The sequence below is a fragment of the Rhinolophus sinicus genome, linkage group LG11 (assembly GCF_036562045.2).
Source record: "Rhinolophus sinicus isolate RSC01 linkage group LG11, ASM3656204v1, whole genome shotgun sequence".
Taxonomy (NCBI): Eukaryota; Metazoa; Chordata; class Mammalia; order Chiroptera; family Rhinolophidae; genus Rhinolophus; species Rhinolophus sinicus.
In genome coordinates, this window is record NC_133760.1 from 18195752 (window position 1) to 18207717 (window position 11966).

The window sequence follows — 11966 nt, forward strand, 5'->3', positions numbered from 1 at the left end:
GAAGAAGGATGCCCTCCCCTGGCCAGAGGGTAATAATTAAGGCATTAAAGGGCTGACTTGAGACAAATAAGAAGCCATTTGGAATACCTACTATGCGCTAGTCTTGATACCTACTATGTGCATATCTTGATTCCTTATCACTGTCCATTTTCTCAATGAGGAAACTGAGATTCAGAGAAGTTAAGGCACACAGTGACTGACATGGAGTCAGATCCAAACCCAGGCCTGTCTCATTCATGTCCTTTCACCCAAACAAAGGACCAGATTCAGAATAGATTTGGCTAGCTCTGAATCAAAACTACAATGTGCCCTAAAAGTGGAGCATTATTTATAAGAGCCAAAAAAGTTGGGGGGGGGGGGACACATATCCATCAACTGATGAATGGACGGACATGATCTATCCAAACAATGGAACGTTATTCAGCCATAAAAAGGAAATCCTGACACACGCTGCAATGTGGATGGACCTCAAAAACATTATGCTGATTGAAAGAAGTCAGTCACAAAGGACCAGGTGTTGTATGTTTCCAATTACAGTAAATATCTAGAATGGACAAATCTACAGAGACAGAAAACAGATCAGTGGTTGCCAGGAACTGAAGGGATGAGGGAATGAGGAGTGACCACTAAGGGATATGGGGCTTCTTTCTGGAGTGATGAAAACATTCTGGAATTAGATGCTGATGAAGGTTGCTCAACTATGTGAATATCTTAAAAACCACTGAACTGTAAAACAAAAACATGTGGAGGATTTCTTGAAAAGGGATTTTGTGTTGCCCCTCCGTCCCCCAGGCTGTGGCCTTCTATAACTTCTCAGATTCAAAATCTTTCTCATGCCATCTCTGTATTTTGACACGTTCAGTGCTTAACTAGAATGTTTTATTGAAAGGAAACAATAAAATACAACAAGAATAAATAGAGCTCCCAGGAGTCTTTGGTAACAAATTTTGATGTGCCTGAGTGAGTTCGTACCACATGGCATTCCTTTCTATTAATTATTTTCCCCGGTTTATCTTCCCCTCATCTCTTCTCTAATTTATTACGTTTTAACACAGCTAGCGTAACCGTTTGGGCACCACCTTTCCCACCTGCACGGGACAGAATGTTCAAGGCACGTGGTGTCAGGGATGTTACACAGAACTGGCAGATGTGCCAGGGACCGTAAAAAAGCAAAAAGGAGGAGGTAAAGAGCAGAGTCAACCCAGGCCAGACAGGAAACAGACTTCAGTGAGGGGGGCTTTGCGTTGAATAACGCCCCCCAAATATTCACGTCCACCCAAAACCTCAATGTGACCTTACTCGGAAGCAGGGTCTTCGCAGGTATACAGTTAGGTTAGGAAGAGGTCACCTGGGGGTAGCATAGCCCTAAAGTGGGCCCTCTTCTTGTAAAAAGAGGACAGGACACAGGGAGAGACAGAGGAGAAGACCAGGTGACAACTGAGGCAGAGGTTGGAGTCACGTGTCCACAAGCTGAAGAATGCCAGTGACTGCCAGGAGCCCCCAGAAGCTGGAAGAGGAGGGAAGGACCCTCTCCTGGAGCCTCCGGAAGGAGCCTGGCCCTGCCCACACCTTGATTTCAGACTTCTGGCTTCTAGGACTGGGAGAGAATAGATTTCTGATGTTTTAAGCCCCGTAATTGGTGGTCAGATGTTATGGCAGGTACAGGACACTCATCCAGAGCTTATGATGGAAAACCAACAAGGTGAGTGTTATGGGCTAAATGTTTCCCCCTAAAATTCATATATCCACACTCTCCCCCTAATGTGACGGTGTCAGCAGGTGGCGTCTTTGGGAGGTGATTAGGATTTGATGAGGCCTAAGGTGGAGCCGTCATGCATGGAATCAGTGCCCTTGTGTGAGTCAGGAAGGAGTTTGCTGCTTTGCTCTGCTCTCTACCATGTGAGGACACAATTAGTCAGCAGTCCACAACCCAGAAGCGGGTCCTCACCAGAGGTGCAACTGTGTGCACCCTGATCTTGGATTTCCAGCCTCTAGAACTGTGAGAAATACATTTCTGCTGCTCATAAGCCTCCTCGTTTCTGGTATTTTGTTATAGCAGCCCTGATTTATGGATGGGGTCAGTACGTGAGCTGATCCCCAGCCCTTCCCGCCTAACCCCCATCCCTTTCATCTAGCCATCAACTGCCAAATCGATTTTTAAAACCCGAGTGGTGTGTGGTTAGGAGGAAGTACCTGCCTGCCTCTTGCCTTGCTGACAGATAGGTGGTTTATAAACTCACTGAGCCTTGGATATTATTTCAGCTCCAGCTGAATGAACCACTTCCTTCTCCCCATCGAGGACACTTGGTGATAGCATAATGGCTGGCATTTATCGAGTTCTTACTCCAATCCTGGAACTATTCAAGTGAATATATAGGAATATGAACATTCTATATTCTATCGATAATGCTATTAATAAATAGAATAGTTATATTTTATATTTTATTCTCAAGACAATTGTATTTCATTGAATATTAGATCCATTGTTGTAAGATACACCATTATGTTGTATACTATTAAGAACAACAACAAAAAACCTGTCAATTCAACATGTATGCGTAAACACATCCTAATTTTAGAGATGTTACCATGTGAATCTTAGAATCAATGAAATATGATTGATTTTATGGATAAGAAAATTGAGGCTAAGGTCACACAACTATTAAATAGTACAGGCAAGATTAAACCCCTTGGAAATTCTACCCTTGGGCCTGAGCTCTTAATCAGTATACACACGGCCTCTTTCGTTAGGGAATACATGCTAGCAGAAGCTGGCACAGCCATCTTATATCTTAAGATGGAAACCAGCTATCGGGGTTAGCAGAACAACAAGATAAACGTAAGAGCTCCTAGAGTTGCCATGTTGGCCTGCGTTGCTTAGTCTTGGGCAATTGCGAGAGAAAAAAAATAAACTTCTATCTTGTTTAAGCCACTGTTGCTTTGGCCTTTGTTATTGCAGCCAAGATATATTCCTAATACACACCATTATGTGCCCTGGAGGCTCAGTCCCTTCCCCCAAGAGGTGCAAGCTCATTAAATGAGAATGCGTATGAAACACTCAAAGCAATGCTAAGCACAGAGCTGGCCCTAGATAAATATCAGTTCCTCACACAAAGCTGGGTAACCTAGGCATTAGTTATTCGTATACCTTGGTGTTCTCCTGCTTTCTCCAAATCTTACTCACGTATGGTAGAAGAAACAGCATGGATCTTATTTTGCTGGGTTCCTTTTCCCAACTCCCCATCACTTATGCCTTAACAAATAAGACATTTTCTTGATAGGCAGAGCAATTCACAAGTACGTTGTGGACCTGCTTTTATATCATAGAATGGTTCCCCCGTCATCTAATAGATACATCCCCCTTTCCTTGCTGAACCAAGTCTGGCCATGCTCTGGCAAACTCCCCGTGGTCCTGGCTAGATTGACTGTCTTTTTCCCCACTCTTCACCAGGCCAGAGCGTGGCTCATGACCCAGCCTAACCAGCCAGAGTTCTCCACTCTCTGGCCACAAAGACTGGTTTAGAAGTGGGAGTCTCGCCTAAGCTGAATCAATCTGCATCTTTACTAAGAATCAATATGTGGACGTTGGGAGAGTGAAGATCTATCTCCTCGACTAAGATTTTGAGCTATAGGGATCATGAAATCTATTGCAGTTGCTATGGCTGCCTAATAAATTACCCCAAAACCTAGTGACAGAAAGCAACCATCTACTATGCTTACAGATTCTGTGGTTCAAGACAAGCCACAGTGTGGATGACTTTTCTGCTCTACAATGTCTGGGGCATCAGCTGGGAGACTCAGAAGCTAGAGGCTGAAATTATCTGAAGGCTCAGTCTTGCATGTGCTGGCTGGAGATGGGCCTCAGTTCCTCTCTACATGGGCCTCTCCCTGTGGTCTCTCTGCCGAGGCTAGCTTGGGCTTCCTTACTGCATGATTGCTGGTTTCCAAAGGCTAGTGTTCTGAAAGAGAGCAAGCCAAGAGGAAGTTATGTGCCTTTTAAGACCCTTGGAGGTTACCTAATGTCACTTCCACCATTTCCTATTGGTTGAAACAGTTACAACAGGCATTCAAGGTGAAGAGAAGAGAACAGAAGCCCTCCCTCATGATGGAACTATGTCAACATTACATTTTAGAAGAGCATGTGAAATGGGTCATAGGTTGATGTGGCTAACTTTGAAATATACAACCTGCCACAGAAGCCTAGAGCTACCACCATCCTTAGGCACATGGATGAAGAAAGATATCTACAAAATGAGGCCGATGCACAGAGAATTGCAGAGCGAAGAGGAAAGATGTCATTTGAGCCCCTGGATCCAGTTGTACCTGAAGCTGCACTCACCTATAGATTTTTCTTTTTTAGTTAGTGAGCCAATAAATGTTATGTTAAATTTAGAGATTTGGGCTACATGTCTGTCATTTGCAGCAAAAAGAGTTTGGAACAACACATGGACCACAAGCTCACCAAGATGTTTGGCTAAGCCAGGACTCTAGCTGGTGCTTTGAAATGACACGTTTCCTTCTGCTCTTGGCTAACCAGAATCCCTAAGCCAGAATCCTCAATGTGAATTTGTCACTCTGTTTAGAAGGCAAGAATTGATGACAGTTTTCCGTTTGGCTTGCTTTTAAGCAGCCAAAACGTTCCCTTCTGCCACGAGTGCAATATAAGGTAGCATCTGGGGAGTGCTATCAAAATGACCCAGATCAAGGTGACAGGCAACACAAGGGACAGCTACCCTTATTGTGTGCCAAAGATTGGTGTTTCCACACCTTACCCCTAATGTGTATAGCAACCTTGTATCTCCCCGTTACAAAGGAAGAACCTGAGGCAGAGAGAAGCTATGCAACTTGCACAAGCTCCACAACCAGGAAATTGTGAAGCCAGACATGTAGTTCTCTGATAGCAAAGCCGAAATTCTTTCATGCCAAGCTAGAGGGGCTGAGAGGAGCACAGGGGAAGGGCTTTCCCTGGGCAATGTGTGAGGAGGGAGGGACGGGTGAGTTGTCTGGTATGGCCACAGCAAGGTGGGGAGGGATTTGTCATGAGAGCAGACGCCCGGGACGTGGGCTTGCTGGTGGTCAGACAGGCAAAGCCTGGCACTCTGACAATGCCATTCCTAGGTGGAAGTGGAGGCCCAGCTGCTTGGAGCATGGTTTCGGTCGCTGGTTAGTGGCTGCACACTGGCTCCTGCTTGCCAGCGTCTCTGGCACTTGGCTGGGTAGACAGAGATGAGTCACACCTCAGTCCTGTCTGAGCTCCCTTCGTCTGCCTGGGGCCCAGGCTGAACCAATCCAATGTAAGCAATGCATGGCCCGAGGGCTCAGGATCTGGTAGGGGAAAGGGCCTCACATGAGATGCTGGACCACTTGCTTGGAGGACCCTAGTGGCTTTGGATTTCTTTGAGGGCCAGGGCTGGTCCCACTGCATCACCTCAGACGTCTGAGATCCAGGGCTGGCTGTGGCTCCAATGAGCCCCCTGAGACTAGGCAAGTCCTTTCCCCCTCTGATTTTCAGTTGTTTGGTATGTATAGCGGAGCAGATTGATCCCAGCAGCATGTGCCTTTCCCCTCCCTCCAACCCGTCACCCCCGCCCCTCCCACCCCTCCCTGCTTGTTCATCTACCTCTCAGCTCCTAGCAGCACTGTGATGCCCCTGTCTGTCTCGTTATCTGTTATCCTTTCTTTCTTTTCTGCAGACTAGCCCATCTCCTTCCGGTAGTCCCCTTCCTTCAGATGCAACATGGTCAGCAAGAGTCAATTTCTGTTGCTTGCAACCCACAACCCTAAGCTGAAAGAGTAACTGGGCTGGGTACCACAGCCTGCCGCTTGTGCCCACCTCACACAGCTGCCGATGCTCCAAAGGGGACCTGTGTCCTCACCTCACAGAGCCTGCCATACAAAGAGCTTTTTTTGCTTCCCATGGTGGCCTAGAGCCCACCCAATCTCCAGAGCCAGGTGGAGGCGGGGGTGATCCATTTGGCAGGGGGGAGTGGGGGGTAAGTATGGCTGAGAAGCACCCTTAATAGTCTGGATGGGAGCTTTCCAGAAGCGGGGTGTGGCCTCATGCGTCAGAGCTGCTGGAGAAGGCAAGACAGGATGTGATTAATGTCGGCTGTGGGTGTGACAGCCCACCAGCCTGAGCCTCCATTGTTACAGCAGCACAAATGTGGAGCCCCCCTGCCTCCACCCCTGCTTGTTGCCCACCCAGCCCTGCTCTGTGTTAAATCCCCTCTCCTCCCTTCAAATACAAATCCACAGTGCCAGGCACTTAAAAATAGCGTCCTATCCGAATCCTAGGCATGAGACGGAACTCCAGAAAAGGAGAAAGCTCTCTTGCCTCAAAGCACATGGGCTCTCACGTGGTCTGTGCTCGGCGCTGACAAGGGGCTGCTCTCCAGAGCCTTCTGTTCTGCATGGGGAAGGCAAAGCTCATGTGATACAATTCAACAGGGCTGGGCATCATCTTTACCCATCCGGGGCCACTCTGCATTGTGGCCAGGGGCGGGGGCTGACCTAAAGCACAGTATCCCCCCTTCCTTGACAATGAGGGGCACTGGCATGAGATCAGAGGGAGGAAGGAGAGGATGGCTGAGGTACTTATCACCTACCTTCCTCCCTACAAGGTCAGCACTGGCTGGCTGTGACCTTGACCTCTCCACCCAGTCTCCATCCTTCTGGGTCAGTGAACTACCTGATTGTACTTCCTGCCATATATTTTCTTTTGCAGCATTGTTGATAATAGTGAAAAACCGGTAGTAGCTAAAATGTCCAAAAATAGAGGTCGATGAAATTAATGATAAAGAAGGCACCTAAGAAAACTATGTGCTTTTTAAGAAGCATCTTTCAGTATGAGATGCCACGTTTCTTACAGTCTGAGACACCGTTGTTCATTACATGCATCACCCATTTCATAACCCCGTTTTCAGGGGAAAAGAGAGAGAAGAAACAGCTGGCACGTTTCTTTTGACATTGATTCTAAAACACGTCCTTATTTCAGAAACATCAAAGTGTGGGAAAATATGCAAGACGGTAAAATGTAATGATTTGGAAAAAATGTTCTCAATATATTTTTAAGTTTAAAAAATGTGAGTTAAGAAACATCCTGCCTGGTTAAGAAAAACTACCATGTGTATACATATGTAAGCTGTACTCATTGAACAAAGAGTTGAGTCTATGAAATATACATGCACAGAAAAAACGACTCAAAGGAAACCTAACAGGAGGCTAGCAGTATGTATCTCCAGGACATGGGGTTAGGAGAGCTTTTATTATAGTTTTCATCTTTGAATTTTTCTGGATTTTCTGATTTTATAATCCGATGACTTAAATAACAATAGCTACCACTTAGGATCTTTCCACGTGTCGGCACTGAACTGTGCTGAATGCTTTAGAACAATGATTTCATTCAGGTTTCACAACCACCGTTTATAGTACATGGCACAAATGCTTCTTATTGCCATTATGCAGATTGGAAAACTGAGGCTCAGACATACTGAGTCAGTTCCCCAAGGCCACACAGCTATTAAGAGGTAGTGCTGGGATTCAAATCCTGGTCAATCTGACTCCAGAACAGAGGCCCTTAACTGTCATGTTATAGACTCGAACGGCACCCAGTGCTGCTTCTTTATGCAAGAGTCACATCTAAGAGCAATGCCACCTCTTGAAGACCCCAGTCTCTTTGGTTCTGAGCCATCAACATGTTTTGTGACATAAAATGACCACGATTGGGCTGAGAAAGCCGATACTACTAGCCCGGTTGACTCGGCCTCTCTTGGAGGCAATGTCAGCTGAGGCAGGACAAAGAAAATGGATATTCCCGCAGCGCCAGTATGCTTTGGCAAGACCCCTGCACCCCCTTTTGTGGTTTCTTCTTGTTCTGCTGAAAGGAGCTCTGCAGCTTGCTCAAGAGATAAACATTCCTAACATCATTTCTTCTCAGCTGGGCAGAAAAGGGAGCAGCTGGGAGCCCTCCAAGAGGGAGGGGGAGGGGAGCATGTTCATTTTCTGGAACTCAGCTGGGAATCTTTCCTCTAGGAGACCCCAAGAAACCATTCCAAGCAAACAAAAGGGCTGCTGGGGAAACTGGTGACTGGGAGTGCAGAGAGGCCGCTGCAGCCCTGTGAAGAAGGATGGGGTCAGCAAATGTTGCATCACCCATACTGGGCATCACTACCAGTGACCGAGCTCCTCAAGGTACCAGGCTCTTTGTGTCCATTGCAACAACCGGGGGAGAGGAGGCGGATTGTCCCATGGTCCAGATGAGGAAAGCTGAGGCTCAGAGAGGTGAAGTGATGACCTATGGCCAGAACCCCACCTGAGCTCAGAATGATGCTTTCCCAACTGTTTCAACTGGCCTCAGGTCTCAGACACCTTCAAAAACACGGTGAAAGTTATGAGACTCTTTGTTTAAAAAAAAAATGGGCACAGACATTTACATGCAAATGATGTGTATAAATTCAGGCAGCATCAGTCAAGCTCTCCTTGAAGCCTTTGATAAGAATCCCCATCAACTGTCCAAACACATTCACCTCTATCCTCCATCTCTGCATCCAGGTTGTCTCCAGGTGAAGGGGAGGGAGGGATGTTGGTCTCCACTTCCTACGCCAGCCTTGAAGGAGAGAATGACCCAGCCCTGTATTTTCTCTGTAGAGTATTATACACTTATGGCCAGAAATCTATGTATGGTTGGGGGAGCCAGCACAGTCCCCCAACATTTCTGGCTATTTATTGGAAGCTCTAGTCTCACCTCTACCCAATTCTCACACTGCTGAAAAGTGGGCATGACATGGACATGTGAAGGAACTCCTCTGTCCAGTTCTAATAAATCTGTAAAAAACTAAAACTGTACCAAACACCTTTGCTATGCAACAGCTTCTTTGCACCACCAAAAAACGTCTAGAGCTTCATGATTTGTTTACAGTCATCTCCTTACACAGTTCGCGAGTGCATAAAACGTAAAGCTAAAATGTTTTATACATTGTTGTTTGATTTGGTGGTTTTGTTTTGACAGCTCGTAGACATGAATTCTTTAGGGCAGTAGTCCTCCCAAGAATTTTTTATCGTGAATCCCATCAGGCAAAAACTTTCCAGCATGCACCCGCAATATATGTGCATTTTAAAATGTATGTAATTATACACTTGCATCACTGTTCTCATATTTTATGCACAATCATAAAACCCATATCAAAGTGGAAAATTTTAAATGCTAAGTAAAAGATTAAACAATGTTTTTTAATGTCTTGCTAATTGTGATGACTTCCATTATTACTAACCAACATCTCAAGGCAGAAAGATGCCTTTGGGATGAGGATTTTTGTGAACAATCACGGTTTTTAAATATGTGTTTCAAACAGACTTCTTAATAATTTGGAATTTTTGGCTGTCTTCCTTTGAGGTCTGATTAGATGATTGTCTTTGTTTTCACCTTGGTATGGGTCTGATAAAAGAGCTTGGGCCAGGAATAAGACAGTTAACTGCCTCTGCAATTTTCTTGTTCTTTATTTGTGCTTGATTTATTTTAGTATAGTATTTTCTTCAATCCACAGTTTCTTTGCAGGAATCTTGTTATGGCACACGTCTAATTTTGTTAGGACTCAATGATGAGATAGGTATATAACCCACAAATCCACTTTCTGAAGCCAAAACTTCACAACTCTATGTCTCTATCCTAAGAGCTAACAAACTTGTTGATGGGACTTTGTTGTGAAATTCTCCCTCTTTCCACAGGAGACATGTTAGCAGACGGGTGAGGGGTGACCACTTGCAGCCTGACCACGCCCAAGGGGCCACAGCTACTTCCCCTCTGTGTTATCTCAGGTTCCTTTTCGCATTTCAGTCCTACAGCATCTGTTCAACCAAAGCTCAGTTCAGTAGTCACTCTCTTACCTGCAGGGAATATGTTCCAAGACCCCCAGTCGATGCCTGAAACCATGGATAGTACTGGACCCTATATATAATATGTTTTTCCCTATACATACGTATCTTTTCACCTAAAGGAAGCACTTTACTCAGTCATGGGAGGATACAATGAGAAGCTGCCACCTACATGTCAGGAAGAAGATCCTCACCAGACACTGAATCTACAAACACCTTGATCTTGGGACTCCCCAGCTTCTGGAACCACGAGAAATGTCTGTTGTTTAAGCTACCCAGTCTGTTATGTTTGTCATAGCAGCCCAAACTGATTGAGGTAGCCCTGTGAGTTTTAGAAGAGTACACCAAAGTGGAAGATAGAAAATATTAGGGCATGCACGTGATTTTTGTTTCTAGCTTTCATCTGTCTCCAAAATTTAATAGAAGAGAAAAATATTAAGTAGGCCATTGGTGACACATTGGCCACCATCCTTAGCGTCTGTTGATATTTTGGTCTTGCCTTAGCATAAACCTGCTTTTGGGCTTTTGATGTTGCCAGTGAAGTCTGGGATCAGCAAGGTCATCTCCCTCCCTTTGTTCGTGGAAGCTTGTTTAACTACGCAGCCGTCGTGGGTACAAATTCTAAAGAAGAACACTGTAGTATCCCAAATAATCTGTTCAACCAAAGTTGCATCTGAAGTCCTTAAACCTTTGACCCATATTATCTGGGCATGTGCCCACATGAAAAAACCAAAATAAAAACCTCAGTTCCATTGCTATTTCTTGCCCTAAGCTCTTTGTCTTAGTGAATACTTTGTATATGGCAGAATTATATCTGTTCCTAGCAAATGCTTATTGATTCAAGTTTCTTTTGAGATGAGTCTATCCTCCACAAAACTGGTGCCAAATGTTCTTGCTTAATTCCTTCAGGTGAGAACATGGGAGGTACATAGAATTTTTTAAAATGTACTGCTTGTGTAGGTGTGCTTCTTCTACTAGTACCGGTTTTTCTCATTTATTTATGCATAAAGGCAATTCTTACAAATCAATGATTAAGCACATAAAATTCTAATACTGCTGATAATAATAATAATAATAATAATAATAATAATAATAATAAAGGAAGCATTTTATGGCTTCTCTTTGGGTTATCCAAATTGCCAGCATCACTACTCTTGTGCTTCGCGGCCATTATTAAGTAAAATAAGGGTTACCTGAACACAAGCACTGCAGTACCGTAACAGTGGATCTGATAACCTAGACAGCTACTAAGTGACTAACGGGTAACGGGTGGGAAGCATCTGCAGCATGAAGATGCTGGACAAAGGGATGATTCACGTCCCAGGCAAGCTGGAGCAAGACCACGCAAGATTTCATCACACTACTCAGAGAGGTGTGCCATTTAAAACTTCGACTTCCGGTCAAGATGGCAAAGTACATAAATGCTGTGCTTGCCTCCTTCCATGATCACATCAAAATTACAACTACATTATAGAATAACCACCCTTGAGAACCACCTAAATATTACCACGTTTCCCCAAAAATAAGACCTAGCCGGACCATCAGCTCTAATGCATCTTTTGGAGCAAAAATTAATATCAGACACAGTCTTATTTTAATATAATATAAGACCCAGTCTTTAATATAATATAATATAATATAATATAATATAATATAATATGATATGATATAATATAATACAATATAATATAATACTGGGTCTTATATTAATTTTTGCTCCAAAAGATGCAAATCAATAATTACTTTAAATGTAAATAGATTAAATGCTCTAATCAAAAGACATAGCGTGGCTGAATGGAGAAGAAAACAAGACCATACATAGGCTACCTACAAGAGATACACTTAGGATTGAAAGACACACACAGATTGAAAGTAAAGGGATGGAAGCAGATATTACATGCAAATGTAAATAAAGAAAAAGCTGGGGTTACAGCACTTATATCAGACAAAATAGATTTTAAAACAAACGCTATACCAAGAGACAAAGAAGGACATTTCATATACAATACCAAGATATGGAAGCAACCTAAGTGGCCACTGATAGATGGTTGGATAAAGAAGATGTGGTATATATATAAAATGGAATATTACTCAGC